The sequence below is a fragment of the Hermetia illucens genome, chromosome 2 (assembly GCF_905115235.1).
Source record: "Hermetia illucens chromosome 2, iHerIll2.2.curated.20191125, whole genome shotgun sequence".
Lineage (NCBI taxonomy): Eukaryota > Metazoa > Arthropoda > Insecta > Diptera > Stratiomyidae > Hermetia > Hermetia illucens.
The window spans coordinates 109,568,388-109,580,588 of record NC_051850.1 but is presented as its reverse complement, the minus strand read 5'-3'; the positions used below and the strand labels follow the sequence as shown (position 1 = coordinate 109,580,588).

The following is a 12,201-nucleotide window of genomic DNA, read 5'->3' as shown; positions in this document are numbered from 1 at the left end:
CATCCTGCACGCAGATGTTATGTGCTGGATGGTCTCCTCTTCACAGTTGCATAACCTACAACTGGAGTTGGTGATTGAGGAGTCGTGAAGAATGTACCGTTTATAATTTTTTGTTGGGAGCGAAGCATCCTGAATTGAAGTTAGGAATGCTTCGGTCTCATAGAAAAGTACACCATTTGTCAACCATTTGTTGGAGGCTTCGATGTCAATGCCTGACAACAACAAATTTTTTATATGACCTCCGTGAATGGGTTTCTCTTTCCACATGTCGATCTTCTGTTGGACTGAAGTAACATTCGACATGGGATCCCATTCTCTGCTTCTCAAGTTCAAAGGAGATAATTTATTATCTGCCATGACGGTAGCCTGACGTATTTGGCTAGAGGATTGTTTCTCATAGAAAAACTCACGAAGAGAATACACTTGATTGTAGTGCAACGTTTTTAAATCAAGTACCCCCTTCCTCCCTGATGACGTGGGATAGTGATCCTCAATTTTTCGGCAGCTCTATTATGCATGTTGTTGTTTGCAAGAACTACCCTTACCCGTCTATTGACAGCTTCTAAATCAGTATTACTCCACTGTATCACACCGAAAGTGTATAGAAGGACGGGAATGGCGAAGGTGTTGATTGCCATGATTTTATTTTTCCCGTACAGCTCAGTTTTAAGAACAAGATCCAGACGCCGTTCAAATTCCCCCAGCAACTTAGATTTGATTATTGCCACAGCAGGTGTTGTTGCTTGCAGTATGCCGAGGTATTTGTAGACGTCGTCCGAATCCATACCCTCAATTCGGATGTTATTTTGGCTGTATCCTTCGTTGTCGGTGTGTTTTTCCCGAACAATCGTTTTTATGCGACATTTCTCCAAACCCAACTGCATGCCGATATCCCTGCTGAACGGGATGGTGATGTCCAGCAAGGAGCGAAGTTGGTTCTCGTCTTTGGCATACAATTTGATGTCGTCAATGTACATTAAATGGCTTAATGTGACTTGGAACCCATATTTGCTTTCATGCAAAAGATGGGATAGTGGATTCAAAGCCAAACAAAACCACAGTAGGCTTAGAGAGTCGCCTTGGAAAATGCCACGCCTGATTGGTATCTCTCCTGATGTTTGCGAAGATACCGATAGCTTCGTGCTCCAATTCTTCATTACTGTTCTCAGTAGAAGAACGGCATTCGGGTTGATTTTATACAAGCGTAACACTTGTAGTAACCACGAATGTGATATGGAGTCAAAGGCTGATTTATAATCGATGTAGGCTGTCGAGATGTTTCGTTTTTGGTGGACAGCCTGCTTTACAACTACCGTATCGATTACAAGCTGTTCTCTGCAGCCTCGGGAGCCTTTTGCGCATCCTTTTTGCTCCTCAGCTATCAATTTATGAACATCAAGATGTTTTGAGATGTTCGCGCACAGAACTGAAGTGAAGACCTTGTAGATGGTAGGAAGACAAGTAATTGGTCGACATTTTGAAGGACAAGAGACACCCTGTTCCTTGGGGATGAGGAAAGTTATCCAATTGGTGAAAAATGGTGGAACTAAATCAGGATCGGCAATCATCTGATTAAATTGATTTGCCAATATCCTGTGAGTGCTCTTGAACCGCTTCAGCCAGAAGTTGTGAATCTTGTCAACTCCTGGCGTTTTCCAGTTACCTGCCTTGTCAAGGGCTGCTTCAACGTCGACTTCAGTTACGTCAGGCATGGTCATTTCGGGGAGGGCCTCGCATGAACGCATAAGGTGTGGGAGCCACCCTGCTTCTAAATTGCAACGGCTGGATTCGCTCCAAAAACTTCTCCAGAAGTCTTCTGCCTGATCCAGATCGAGTTTGCTTTCCCTATCTGAGTTGGTGAGATTTTTGTAGAATCCCCGTTGGTTCTGCATAATAGAGCTGCCGAAAAATTGAGGATCACTATCCCACGTCATCAGGGAGGAAGGGGGTACTTGATTTAAAAACGTTGCAAACGTTTTCTATGAGACCGAAGCATTCCTAACTTCAATTCAGGATGCTTCGCTCCCAACAAAAAATTATAAACGGTACATTCTTCACGACTCCTCAATCACCAACTCCAGTTGTAGGTTATGCAACTGTGAAGAGGAGACCATCCAGCACATAACATCTGCGTGCAGGATGTTAAGCGGTACCGAGTACACCAATCGTCATAACTCCGTCTGCAAGATTCTCCATCAAAACCTTGCATTGAAGTATAACTTAGTGGCAACCTACCATCCTTACTATAAGTATACTCCACAGAGAATCTTGGAAAATGATCGGGTCAAACTACTGTGGGATCACACTATTGCCACCGACCACAGTATTAATCATAACAGACCCGATTTAGTTCTGCTTCTGAAGGAAGAACGAGCGTGCTTTATAATCGATGTAGCCGTACCGTTGGACCGGAACACTGTTGAAAAACAGCACGAAAAAATCGGGAACTACGGCCCGTTGGCAGACGATATGAAGCAGACCTGGAGACTACAAAAGATCCAAGTAGTCCCAGTAATAATTTCAGCGGCGGGATTAGTCCCGCAGAACTTACATAAAGCGCTGAAAACGCTCGATCTTAGGGCTGGACTATACATGGAGATGCAAAAAGCGGTTATCCTTGTAACCTGTGCTATAGTCCGAAGAGTCCTGTCCGGAAACAATCTGATCTAATGGGTTTCAGTCTTGATCCGCACTGTCTTCGATATAAGATCCATGTCTCTGTAGTGTAGAACCTCCGCGTCATTGGCTGAAGTGTTTGCGATAATCGGGATGTAGTAATACATTTTCGCATGGTCGCACACACTTTGCCTTAAAACGCATCATCGCTGTGATGCGGGCCTTTGGATGTTGCCTTCAGCCCATCCTTAGGTTGGTCGCCCCTCGGTGCGGTTGGGCGGGAGGAGGGTCCGTGGGCTTTCTTAACTATATATATATATTAATTTGGATGTAACCTGAATATAGAAGAGGCATTCAACAACGTTAGTACCAAAGGCATCAAGGAAGCTCCAACTATGATAGAATAGGATTGGAGGCGCATCTTATGCATTGGTTAGCATCCATCCTAAGAACTAGGATAATAACATTGGGCAAGAACGGGGTGAAGATGGTGGCGTATACCGGAGACTTGGTGATTTTTGTGTCATGGATGTTTGCCCTCGTTATGAGTGAAATCATTGGGGGAGGGTTCGGAAAGGTGCGCTTGTTGATTGCAAAATGCGGACCCGGCATAAATCCAACCAACACCGAGCTGATGCTATTCACCACCGTGACTAGGATACTCGGATCCCACCATTAGAGGCTAAATGGATTGGTTCTTTCCACCGATGTAAAGTATCTAGGTGTGTGTGAGTTCGGTCCAGAATTCTAAACTAAATTGCAGACTGAACACAGAAATGAGGTTAAGAAGACCTCTGTAGCTTTCTATATCGGTAAGGAATGGAGTCTTCAGCCGAGGACGATGCTCTGCATGTACACAGCCGTGGTTTGTCAAATCCTGAAGAGTTTGGGGACACTCCAAAGTCACCCTCCTTTGAGTTCCCGGTCATAGGAACATAAAGGGAAATGAGCGGGCTGAGTTACTGGCGAGACGGAACTTTGCGCTTGACAGTCACATGGTGAACACAGTCTATGTCCCGCTGTCAACCTTAAAAAACGGAAGAAACTTTTCGTACGTGTGTAAATGGGTACAAATTTACAACGCTCTGCACGAGGCACTGGCCTATAGAGAGCCACACTGTCCAACTAGGCGTACCCTACAATTCGAATTACTAAAGCTGCGGAAAGGTGGGAGATACCCTCAGGCACTTCCTCCCTTAGAGCCAGAATAAGGGCAGTAGGTGAGCCATTCTTTAAGGACCTTAAAGAAAACTCTAGTTGCAGGTGGTGGAGCTGCTATCTCTCGCGAGTGCTACGGGTTAGCTCTGAACGTCTGAACTAGATTAGCTTTTCTGTGTGTATGTGTGCAGTTATGTTCTTATGGCATCAAAGTGGCGCACTACACCACTAATTGGGCCCCTCGGAGCATCCAATGATATCTACCTATCTATCTTGATTGTACAAGTGATGCAAGCTCTCGATTTTTCAAAACAAAGCTCTACCAAACTAGCCGCTTACTTTCTTCACACATCACGAGTCTGCCCCCGGTGCACATACGGTTCCTCAAATAGCACTATTCCAATACCAGCCTTGAAATTAATATCCAAATTATTGTGTATGCAACTTTTGCATGGTGTAGGTTACCTGGCGTAACTTAGTGCTGGCTGCTAACGATTAGGGCTGTCAAAATATCGTCCTACCACTCTGACATGGCACTTGCCTGCGACTTTAATGTCAGTCTTGTTCCTTAAAAGATGCAAGTCTAGATCAGTTTCTTCTCAGACATTGCTTCCTTATTGTCCTTTGCTTTCGGTTTCCATCAACATATTAGGCCATCTCCATCGTTCCGGATCTGGGAAGGTATAAGAGTACTTTTACCATATGCACGCCTTGACAGCCTAACACCTTCAGGACTCTAAACCACTTCGCCATGTACTTCGTCGCACAATTTATCAATATCACACTTGGTGGAAGGCGTACTAATACCGCTGGGCATACGCTTAGGACTTGGACTTGGGTTCTCATACACATTTGGCTGACAATAATGTGCTAAATAGTTTCCTGCTCCTCACGGATCGGTATTTGCCTCCGAAAGTGATTTAAATACAGTTCAATGAATTTTTAAGAACGGTCTGAATAAAAGCAACTAAACTCTAATTTTTATTCTTGAATGAACACTTTTGGAACCTCGGAAAAATTAGAACACGTCCATTATCAGAAGAATATGATTACAAATTTAAGTTTAACTTGTTATCTCAATTTTTTGTGACCTTTAACATAAATAAAAAGCATCGCGGGAAATTAGTTGTTCTTAGAGCTATTGTGGTCAAGAAGTTTCTATTTTTATTATATTTCAAACAGAGGGATGTATTCTGATAACGAATACTTCATATATCAAATCAAAGAGGCAGTTACGGCAAATATTCAATACTTTATTATGTCGATACATATAAGATAGATGGAATATTATTCCTGTAGTTCCAATTTTGTTTTTACCCCCTTTCGAGCAATTCGTGGCATCTTAGGTAACTTGAAGAAGAGGAGTCCTGCACGTGGCCACATTATTTCGGCCTCTAACAATGATCCATCGCCGTCCGTCGAGCTTCCACTGGCTGCTTCATCCTTTCCGTCAAATCCCTCATGACAAGCCGAGCTTGACAATTCGTCACCTTGACTTCCTAAGGTACCTGGAGAATATTCACGTTCACTTTTCAAAGCGCTCGGAAGATATTTGCCCAGCGCCTTTCGGGTGCTGGGAGGAAACTTGCTCTTGGAAGCTTTGGCTTTCATTATTTTCCGTTTGTATCTCAGTTCATATTTTTCAGGGTTTTCGAGAAAACTCTTAATGGCACTTCTACTCCTATTTGTTCTGCGGGAGATTTCAGTGATGGTCAGATTTTGCCCAAAATATTCCATTATGCTGAGTATTTCTTCATGAGATAATGCTTTTCCGCCTCCCATTATGAGTTACTGATGAATGATCCAAAATTGTCCAAGAAAAGTATCGTATCCCTGAGAATTCAGATTTAACAATGATTAAATCCTCAAAAACCTTGTGTTTTTATACTGGCAAATCAACAACTTTAACTAAACTAGTATAGGTAAATTATCAGATCCTAACCAAGGAGAATAAACTGAACTAAACAGATTAATTTTCATATTTTAGGTATACTAATTACCATACCAGATTTTGGATATTCATAATTTCTTTTGACTTTTAGGCAACGAGCCTAATGTAATTAAAGTGAATAATCACAATAAGGTATTTTTACTAAAAGTTGAGTGAAAAAATGAAATTTTTTTTTGGTCTGGTTCTTCCTCTGAAATCAAGCGTCAAAATACTAGCACTAAGTGCCAAGCATTTAGGCTCGATCGATCCTACCTACTTTAAAAACTAAAGGGGCACTGGGGGTGGTGGCCGGTGGTAGGTTAATGGGGGAATCCTTCGGGAACTCCCCGCAACATCGAGCACGTATGCAGAATGGTGTACTTTTACATGGTTTGAACCAGACGGTGCGAAAGTCCCAGGACATCAAGGCAAGCCGTGAGGGATATAGGTACAATACCTGTGGCAGACAATATTATGGGAACTGCAAGGTTTTGATGGATAAAGGAAGGAAATCTTTGAACAACTGTGAAGCCAATGAGGTAGGTAAAACTAAGGAAGTCCCATAAGGATGCAATTGTTATCGAAAGCAGAGGTAACCTCTCTTACGTTGCGGTTCTGCGGAAGTCAAGAAGAGCCGACGCTAAGCGGCCTGGGAGACAATTCAGAAGAACTCAGAACGGAGAACTGCCTTTGGAGTTTCGGAGGATAGAGGACGAAAGGACTACCAAAACTTGGTGGGTAGATCCTTTGGTGGAGAGGTTCCGGGGAGGCAATGAGATAACTGCGGAGGGCAGGGACTCTGAAGAAAACACAACTAAGAAGGACATATGGAGAGAACTGGTGCGGCAATTTAAAATTTCAGACCATCATGCCGACGCAATAAAGAACTTCCGGAAAGCACACCGCGGTGCGCAAACGGCAATCATCAGCTTGCCAGCTGTTTGGGCAAGCAAGTTGCCGGAAGGTGGCATAGTCAAGATTGGATGGCTTGTCTGTGGGATTCGGGAGAAAATAACTTCTGCTTTTAGTTTTAAAAATCTGAACGATGCAGGTGGTGTAACGAAGACGTATACCTTTTACGAAATTGTGAGAAGGACACTGATCCCCCATTATCATCGCACACTTCAACGCCTGGATTTGGAAACTCTTTCTTCGCTAATAGGTAGATATTACCTTTCTAAGCAGTGCGTTGATAAGGGACATTACCTGGCGAGTTATTCAACGCTACACGCATAGCAACCATCAAGCTAAATTGTTTTTATTGTAATGGAGAGCAGGATAATTGGGGATCCGGTAGACATGAAGTCATGCCGGACGAAGCAGTGGAACTGAAAAATACTTGACGATACAGCGAGAGAAAAATCTGTCAAATTGGGGAAATGATGAAATCAGACGGCTTCGTGCCATATGCCTGCAGTCAAGAAGAAATTACCAACAGGCGAATGCTAAGCAGGAAATTGTACAGAGAAAATCAATGATCAAAACTTGCCGGAGAGTGCTGCGGAATATGATCTGTGAAAGTAAACGAAATGTTTTAAAGAAGTCTGCGGAGAGGCTGACAGCAACCCGTGGGGAGGAGACTATACAGTGATAATAGCTAAGTTGATCAAATTCCACAGCAAAGCTAATGCACTATTGCTGAGCACCCTCTTAAGGATATCCCAAGTATAACAGATGGGATATCCTTGGGAAAGTTGCTGGAGCGCATTATATGCAACAGGCTGCAGAAGGAATGTCCACACAACACTATGATTTTCGCACTGGCCGATCAATGGTGGATGCTATCAACGCAGTTATCAACCTGGCAGAGGAAGCAATTGCAGGTATAGACTGGCAGGGTAGTACCAAAAAATACTGTGCCATGATCAGCCTCGATTGGAGGAATGCTTTCAACTCAGCGTAATGACTGCATATAGTAAGATCTAAAAGCTAGCTGAATGTGCCCACGTATATCAACTAACCATTAGGAATTATTTCGTGGATAGAAAGTGGCTCTATGGCACCGACACACGTACGCCCCGTTTGGAGGGATAGGATTGGGATTACTGCTGTGGAATGGTGATGTATGACTATCTGCTGGGCATCAAACTCCGCGACAAGCTACGACTATGCAGACGACATCGCAATTGATGTAGTAGACAAACACCTGGAGGATGTTATCTGGGCATGTAAGGTATCGGTTTGGGTGATCAAAAATTGGTTGGTTTCACTGGATTAGAGCTGAAGGAACACAAAACTAGTCGGCAGGGGCAAACGGAAAGAAATTCTACGGTTTCGTGTGGGACAGCATGTGATAGAGTCCAAGCCTTTCAACAAATACCTCGCCGTTTTGCTGGATCATCGATAGGCCTTCGAGGACTACTTGAGCTGCACGGGCAAGGAAGCAGGGAAACTTGTAACTACGCTAATTGGCATGACGCCCCATATTAAAGAATCCAAACCGACGAGGAGGCTGTAGCTTGCTAGGGTGTGTTCATCCACTTTGCTGCACCAGTTTGAACAAAAGCCCTTAATGTCTAAGTGCTTAAAAAGTCGCTAGTGCATTCCGAACGACGAAGCAGTTTCCGTAGTCGCTGGAGTGGTGCCCATTGTAAATTTGGCTGAGGAGGTCCGGCCATAATGCTGTAGATCAACGACGGGAAGAAAGAACACGTACAATTAGGGTGTGGCGGGAACGTTTGGATAATTTCACAAGGGGAGATGGGTGCACAGGCTGATTTCAAATATCCAGCTTTGAATTAAGGGCAGGAGATGTCCACTTTCACTTCACTCAGTTTCTGACTGGACATATTGGATATCGCCGGTATTTACATCGTTTTAGACAGAACGATTCTCCCTTTTGTCCTGATTGTCTAAATGAATAAGAGGACCCGGATCACATACTACCATTTCGCAAATGCTCGAATCCCAAGAAGTGTGGTATGCAATTAGTGGCACCATAAGCTGTATTCAGGAGGAGCTTCGAATGTTAGAGCCTTTATGAAACGCATAGCATAGCGAGTGAGGACAGGGGGCTAAAGTCCTACAGTGTGGCATTCGATGCATTTCACTACTATGAAATCAACAACAAAAAACAGACGGACAGACAGGTGGTAAACCAATTTTAATAAGGTTTTATTTTACAGAAGGTTTTGTTTTATACAATACCTTAAAAGGAATCTAAATAAAATAAATTATTTTTTTCCTTTAACTGGATATTGATGATCAGGTACTGAAGAAGGGCGCAACTTGTCACCGAAATACGTATATACAAATAAATTATATATCCGGTTTCAGGAAAAAAAATAATTATATTTTATTTTATTTAGATTCTCTTAGAACGCCTGGATAGAAAGGACAAAATTGAAATTGATGCTTAAAAAGGACTAAGATATTGAAATTACTCAACTCATTTTTTAATTTTTTCTCAAATATTCCTTAATAATAAGATAAAGGTAAAGAGAAAGCTGCGCCAATGAGTGAAATATTAAAAAAAAAGGATAACAGGAATAAAGAAGTCAGTCCCAATGTAATCATGTTTGACAGCAACCTGCGTTAGGCGCCTTTAATTTTAATTAAAAGGAAACGATGATATAAAATTATTCGTCGGAAGCTTTCTAATTTATTATTCCAAGTTAAACTACAAGATTGAATGAGAACATTTTTATTTTAAATTCGAAGCAATCTTCAGTTACAATGCATTAATCTAAATATCTAATCTAAACTACATAGGAGTGCAGGTTTACATGCACTGATCTCTAACTTTACCACAACATACAGTGCGAAACAAAACTGCAAAACCACATATAATTTGTACGTCTATTAAGACAACTTGCTAGCGATCGTGTGCGAAACAGAGCGAGCGACTTCATGTATCTAAAGATATTTATTTTAGGGATACTGAATTTCTTAAGAGAGTGGACTGTCTCCTTAATATACAACTGGTGCACAGGAAAAACTGCATGAATCACCCGCAAGAGAATTCTCTCGGAAGGCAACATAGATTAGTCAAGGCACGACCCAAAGACCCTGGAAATTATCTTTCGGAAAGAAGTTAACTGGAAGTAGACTGGAAAGAAAATTATCTTCGCATGCGCTCTACATCTTAAGATGAGAGGGTGTATTGTGATTGCACCAGTGGGAAATTTGTGTTGAGTGGTTTAGCGTAAACTAAAGCATGCTAGATAGTTACTTACAAAGAAATAGATATTGGAAGTGTCAAAACTAGGACTATAAAGGGAATGAATATTCACTTGAAATTTTGGGTCGTCCTCCATAAAATGATATATGAACACAGTTTTAGTAGCATTTGGTTTATTATTTTAAAATATTGATCAAATACCCTTGCTTCTGTCGAGAACACAAATTCTTCCTATATTTTGGCCAGCTATCTTTGCACTGATCGGTGCTGGGGAAGGCAAAATAATGTGGATACAGTCACTGATCTCCATCAAATAAAGGACTCAACGTTTCTTTCTGGTGAAGATTTATCACAGTCAAAACTTCACTGACAAGTAATTCAACCCGTTTTTTTCTCGGACTATCAAAGTTAGTCAGCCACTTTGATAGTCGGATTTATTGAAAGGTACTGGTAAATCTTTTCATCTATTCTTAAGAAGAGCAGCAAGAAGGCTAGCGAGGGTGGTAGATCATTACACAGATTGCCTGCTGGGCCGGGTTATCGGTTACACGCTCGTCTCAGATACTATAGAATAGCGCTCTTCTAGCCCAGAGTTCCACACATGTTCGGCGGCTGGTAAATGAAACGAGCCTCATACAAGATCTCTGCGAGCGCGATCAGTTGCATGTACGACTTGAGACTCTTGTGTGGCTACTTTTCGTCGGTTTCTCCAGGTTTGTAGTAAGATTGTGACTGGATTTCCTGAAGTTTTCCCAAGTGAGATTCATTGTTTGTGTTTTGACGGTGCATTCAAATAGTCAACAATTTTCTGTTCTGAATGCAAACAGCCTTTTATTGATTTTCGCCAGTTTACCTAGCGTGCATGAAGTGGAGTCGAAGAAAGCAATTGTCTTGCGAGGAGTGAAGTGCTTCGTGAAAACGTGCTGTTTCTATAGTGGAATAGTTGGTACCGCTTACACATTGTTGATATCCATCCCTATTCAAACAAGTTACGCGATAAAATGATAACATGGCATAGTGATAACACCGAATTCTTGTGGGCTACATCTCATCGCGGATGGCCAAATTTCTAGTGAACTACTGTGCATTTTAAACTTTTTTAAAACGGGAAACTATCAGATTGTACGAAGGATGTCCATTCGGAAGATGCATGCCCTGCCTTTGTCTGTGTGTTTGTGCTCATGCATCTATGTTGACGCTCTGGCAAGTAATCTTTTGAGGAAGTGCATTGATCTCACGACATGCTAGTGACACACATCGCAGGAGATGATGTCTTGAGATTGCTTTCCGAAGACCCTATTCGGCATTCCGGTCTCTGGAGGAAATGAACTAGCAGACACCATGTTCTCGACCAAAATAAAAGCATATGCTAATATTATCACATGATAGGCTGCTAGTGATTGAACTATATCTCGACAATTCAGTTTAGAAAGGTGGTATCGAAGTTGAAACTGGCGGCTACTTTTATTGTGCAAAAAATGGGTTCACTGGGTTTAATGTTTCTTGGTCCAATTATGAGGTTCTTGCCCTCAAACATAATTGCACAAATATTAAAAATAAAACAGCAACATTGCGGATGTGTCCAGATAGTCGCTACAATCTTAATTCGTTCTTCACTACTTGACTTCCTTCAACGAATAATTGTGTTTGTCCAAATTTTTATCGCCTGGACTGGACGAATACTTATGCCCTTAGAGTGTACTTTTTCGCCACCAGCCCATTGTTTTCCGGTGAAAAGCAGATTGGCCAGATCTCGAGCAACTCTTTCGCTGGCCAATCGCCACAACTCTGGAGGAACGCTGAATGCAGCGGAAATCGTCCAAGACTGTTTTTTGGAATTGTACAATTTTCCCTTCATATCGCTGGATAGATACTCCCCGCTTCGCTGGAGTCAAGCCTGTGTGGGTGGCTTATGAAGGCATGCGCATATGCTTTGGACGCTATTTTCATTATGCTTCAAAGGAAAATAATCAAGCAAGTACCAATTGAAAAGTATTCACGGAACGAAGTACGTACATGCTGAGATTGCCACAGAACTAACGTGAAGATATGGGTCGCATATGGACGTGAGTATCAAGTACGGGGTGTACGTGGGGATTGTGTTGTTTATAAAGACTCTGCTAAAATTAGAGTTTGTTGACCAAGATAAAACCGCGTAAAGTGCGAGAAGTTAGCATATGAACTCGGTATCTTAACGAACTCGCGTATACCCTTCATGTGCGGTCGAATTTGCCGCAATGATTTCAAAGAATCTTACATAAGATACAAGCTCAATGTTTTGTGTGGACAATGTTTATTTAAACCCATTTTAAATAATTATGATAAAACAAATTATCTGTTGTCACCACTCTGCGCCATTATTGCAAGATTGCAGATC

The 12,201-nt window shown here is 42.1% G+C and overlaps 1 protein-coding gene across 2 annotated transcripts in view; it reads left to right on the top strand.

Annotated features, from left to right (window-relative positions):
• Positions 1 to 10,427: 10,427 nt before the first annotated feature.
• The window catches only part of LOC119648033 (laminin subunit gamma-1), an 81,219-nt gene continuing 79,445 nt past the window's right edge, over positions 10,428 to 12,201 (top strand). Inside the window, exon 1 of one of the 2 annotated variants that reach the window (XM_038049458.1) lies at positions 10,428 to 10,537. The gene's annotated coding sequence lies outside the window, so the exon portion shown is untranslated. Of the gene's footprint in view, positions 10,581 to 12,201 lie in introns of both variants that reach the window. The other variant, XM_038049459.1, reaches the window with a different exon arrangement.